Source organism: Schistocerca serialis, chromosome 1 (genome assembly GCF_023864345.2).
Source record: "Schistocerca serialis cubense isolate TAMUIC-IGC-003099 chromosome 1, iqSchSeri2.2, whole genome shotgun sequence".
Lineage (NCBI taxonomy): Eukaryota > Metazoa > Arthropoda > Insecta > Orthoptera > Acrididae > Schistocerca > Schistocerca serialis.
Genome location: NC_064638.1, coordinates 999095413 through 999100578, shown reverse-complemented (window position 1 = coordinate 999100578; position 5166 = coordinate 999095413). Strand labels below are relative to the sequence as shown.

Below are 5166 nucleotides of genomic sequence, written 5' to 3'. Positions count from 1 at the left end.
GCAGGATTGCTAGAAGTCGCGTAAGTTCTATCTGTATAAAATTATTTCGTGAAATACTTTTGACAACTAGAATGACGGTTTAGTCTCACTGATGCTTTATGTTTATAGCAAAATCTTTGCTCCGTGACGTTAGTTCTATTTCATTGATATTATAATTTTGCTATGATTTGCATCTATGTTTATCTTTTGCTTTCGTTCACTGGAAAATCAGAACGGATAAAAACACACAGTAAACGGTAACAAAAGGTAATCATAGATCAACATTATAGCATAATTATAAAATCAATGTAACACAGCTAATAGTACTGTCTAACAAAGATGACACTGTAAACACGAAGCATCAACAAGAATAATCTGTCATTCTAGCTTTCAAAAGTATTTCACGATAAATTTCTATACAAATAGAATTTAAGTGACTTATAACAGCGTGGCAACATATAGGCAGTCCACAGTTTACTCAGTGATGCAATATTGGCGTCTATTCCAATTAGGCGTAAGTATATACGTAAACTGACCTTTATATAGAACATTTATAAACGTAAATAGACACACCAACAGTAACATCTATAGGTTTACTTCAGAGTGGCGCTATAGCAGTAACAAGCGTCTGGTGAAGAAGAAACAACACTACTTAAACTATTTGCAGCTTAGAATGAAATTTTCACTCTACAGCGGAAAGTGCGCTGATATGGAACTTCCCTGCAGATTAAAACTGTGTGCCGGGCCGAGACTCGAACTCGGGACCTTTGCCTTTCGCGGGCAAGTGCTCTACCGACTGAGCTACCCAAGCACGACTCACGCCCCCTCCTCACAGCCCTAATTCCGCCAGTACCTCGTCTCCTACCTTTTATTTGCAGCTTACTTGGAAGTGTTCATTATAAAACGACGTATTATGACGTAATTTGAATCATCTGTGAGAAAAACACGTGTATGTATTGTCGGCATATGTGGAATCTATTGGGAATATTGACTACAGCCTCACAGTACATTAATCCACTAATGAAACTGAGTTCCAGATTGGCAGAGATGTTCACAACTACGACTACAGAAGGAGGAATTGATGCGTACTGCATACCAATGAGTCTAAATTTGGCAACAAAACTCTATCGTCACAGCCACGGAAACAAAGTATCTAACATAGAGAAAGTATTTTCGTAAGTATTTCCTTACTAACTCATTTTGCACCACAGATGAATTTCTATTACAAATTAGTACTGGATTAAAATAGAGCTACCCGCAACCTGAAGCTTGGGTCTAACACTGCAGTGCTTTAATAGACATGGCACTACTGGAGATGATATGCACTTGACTTCCTCCGACCTTTTAACTGACTTTCCCAGCCAGTTCCATAGGGACCTATCGTTTAACGTGGACTCCTAGACACAGAAAAATTTAGTATTTTTCAGCGTAACACATCAATGTCTGCGGTGGAAACAGCGTCAGCGTGACTGAAAAGAAATCATAGGATTGACCAAGGATTGTACTCCAGGCTTTGAATTTGTCTTCTGGTACATACACTGTTATCCATAGAGCCTCACTATAAGAGATTTGCAAGTGGCCAAAATGTAATCTATAAAAAAAGTGTGTAATATCCCTGCCAGATCATTTTACCATGAGTATGATCTCTGAAACACGCTCCCGCTGTTGAGATGTATCCCTGCTTCTTACGCCGCAGACTGGCTCAGTAGCACTGGGTTGACTACGAAAATTTATGCCACTTCCCTCATTAAATTTCAGTATTTAGCAACCTGCAAGAACGTCTCTTGACATTCCAGCACCATCCCAACGACAACCTCAAAGAGGTGTCATATTGATATAAAAGGGTTTTTTTCCATTTGCTTAGACGGGCTTTCCTCTTACTCTTGGTCCTAGGAACACATCCCAGAAGTACATTGGGGTAATTATCCGATGTAGTTTACATACGAAAAATAAGAGCGCCTAGAGTTTTACATACGTTACGCCTATGTTTCTTTCAATTTTATTTCAGTCGCTATGCTGTGACAAACTGCACTAAATTACAAAGTCAAGTTTGTCTCTGACTTTTTTGCCTCCAGGAGATGGAGGTGTAAATACTGAATAGTTTCCAAACACTATTTCTCAGGCTGACTGTAGATGCAGCGTAACGGACACAGATCGCAATTAGGAATCATGGCTTGAGTAATTAGCAGATCTCAACGTTAAAAGGCCATTTTTTGAATGATCAAATTTGTTTCTACTATGTAATAAAATCTCGAAGATAATGGATCTATTCGCAGTAATTCACGATGCCGTTTATATACAGCTAAGGTGTCCAGTTGGACTTATTTTTAAAAAATCATGTAGGCGTTACTGTCCAGTCTCAACTAATGTAAAACAGAAGAAAGCAACAGAAAATATCTGGCTAACAGCAACGCATAACAATTCATTTCAAAAGCAGCTTTGTAAAAACAAATTTTCTTCCTGCATCCTTCAGGGCTATTAAACAGCAAAAAGTCCCAAAACTTCGTTTTCGTTTCACAGGGACATATACGAGGTGCATTCAAATTCTAAGGCCTCCGATTTTGTTTCTAATTAACTACTCACCCGAAATCGATGAAACTGGCGTTACTTCTCGACGTAATCGCCCTGCAGACGTACACATTTTTCACAACGCTGACGCCACGATTCCATGGCAGCGGCGAAGGCTTCTTTAGGAGTCTGTTTTGACCACTGGAAAATCGCTGAGGCAATAGCAGCACGGCCGGTGAATGTGCGGCCATGGAGAGTGTCTTTCATTGTTGGAAAAAGCCAAAAGTCACTAGGAGCCAGGTCAGGTGAGTAGGGAGCATGAGGAATCACTTCAAAGTTGTTATCGCGAAGAAATTGTTGCGTAACGTTAGCTCGATGTGCGGGTGCGTTGTCTTGGTGTAACAGCACACGCGCAGCCCTTCCCGGACGTTTTTGTTGCAGTGCAGGAAGGAATTTGTTCTTCATAACATTTCCGTAGGATGCACCTGTTACCGTAGTGCCCTTTGGAACGCAATGGGTAAGGATTACTCCCTCGCTGTCCCAGAACATGGACACCATCATTTTTTCAGCACTGGCGGTTACCCGAAATTTTTTTGGTGGCGGTGAATCTGTGTGCTTCCATTGAGCTGACTGGCGCTTTGTTTCTGGATTGAAAAATGGCATCCACGTCTCATCCATTGTCACAACCGACGAAAAGAAAGTCCCATTCATGCTGTCATTGCGTGTCAACATTGCTTGGCAACATGCCACACGGGCAGCCATGTGGTCGTCCGTCAGCATTCGTGGCACCCACCTGGATGACACTTTTCGCATTTTCAGGTCGTCATGCAGGATTGTGTGCACAGAACCCACAGAAATGCCAACTCTGGAGGCGATCTGTTCAACAGTCATTCGGCGATCCCCCAAAACAATTCTCTCCACTTTTTCGATCATGTCGTCAGACCGGCTTGTGCGAGCCCCAGGTTGTTTCAGTTTGTTGTCACACGATGTTCTGCCTTCATTAAACTGTCGCACCCACGAACGCACTTTCGACACAAAAAAATGGTTCAAATGGCTCTGAGCACTATGGGACTCAACTGCTGAGGTCATTAGTCCCCTAGAACTTAGAACTAGTTAAACCTAACTAACCTAAGGACATCACAAACATCCATGCCCAAGGCAGGATTCGAACCTGCGACCGTAGCGGTCTTGCGGTTCCAGACTGCAGCGCCTTTAACCGCACGGCCACTTCGGCCGGCTTTCGACACATCCATAACCCCATAACCACTTGTCTCCTTCAACTATCGATGAATTTCAGTTGGTTTCACAACATGCAAATTCAGAAAACGAATGATTGCACGCTGTTCAAGTAAGGAAAACGTCGCCATTTTAAGTATATAAAACAGTTCTCATTCTCGCCGCTGGCGGTAAAATTCCATCTGCCGTACGGTGCTGCCATCTCTGGGACGTATTGACAATGAACGCGGCCTCATTTTAAAACAATGCGCATGTTTCTATCTCTTTCCAGTCCGGAGAAAAAAAATCGGAGGCCTTAGAACTTGAATGCACCTCGTATTTCTTACTCCGTAATACCCGCGCAGTTTGTATCTTAGTTAATTCTTTGATATAAGTGTGCAAAGAGTTAAACAACGCCTAATCATCAAGTTGTGCGTTTGCAGAAAATGAAAGAACCATTCCCATATCTCAGCACATCGTTAAAATTGTTCATAACCTATACGCAGTTACCGAATGTGTGTCTTCAGAACGTTGATAAGGATTTGAACAGTAATTCATTTCCAGAATTTCGTACAAAAGCATTGCACTTCTGGGGACGTTCTATGAAATAGGATATGTAACGAATTAAGACAGGAAATGATCGAGACAATAGAAAATGATACAGACAATAGAAATTTAAGAACTGCCAAGGACTCAGTTCAGAACTTAATTAACATGAATAAGCTATAAATGGATCCTGTCTGCAACTTACACAAAGATAACAGTTTATCGGTCCTTCGTCGACTCTGTCATTAAATACAGGGCATAACTTCGCATTGGGGACCGATGAGGAAGGAAATCAGCCATGCCCTTTCAGAGGAACCATCGCAGCTATCACTTTAAACAATTTAGGAAAATAATGGGAGACATTCTGTACGTTCGGTAGAGAATTTGTACCGCCTCTTTACCGAATACGAGACCAGTGTCAACCTCTGCGCCACCTAGCTGGGCGTTTTCTCCGAGAATCACAACAACTAACCACCACTAATATTAAATATACATGCAGAGTGTTAATCGATTGTAAGACCAGAGCGTATGACAGCATGTCGTGAGTAGGAAGAGGAACGAAACGTTGAGACAAATTCGACTGGAGGCTCAAATTGAGTTACCGTTAAATCCAGATTCATGGCTCTGGCTCTGAGCACTATGGAACTTAACAGCTGTGGTCATCAGTCCCCTAGAACTTAGAACTACTTAAACCTAACTAACCTAAGGACATTACACATATCCATGCCCGAGGCAGGATTCGAACCTGCGACCGTAGCAGTCGCGCGGTTCCGGACTGCGCGCCTAGAATCCAGATTCATGGCTGCACAGTATTACAACGTACAAATAGTGGACCTATTTCTAACGTTTCGTTACCGAGCCTACTGCTACTGGATTTCATAACAGTTGATTCTCAAATCTTATTTTTAATTCGGGCTG

At 42.0% G+C, this 5166-nt stretch overlaps 1 non-coding gene across 1 annotated transcript; it reads right to left on the bottom strand.

The window, feature by feature from the left end:
• Window positions 1-716: 716 nt before the first annotated feature.
• Trnas-cga (transfer RNA serine (anticodon CGA)) lies at window positions 717-791 on the bottom strand. The gene has a single exon. It is a non-coding gene; the product is annotated as a tRNA-Ser (tRNA).
• Between the last annotated feature and the right edge of the window lie 4375 nt (window positions 792-5166).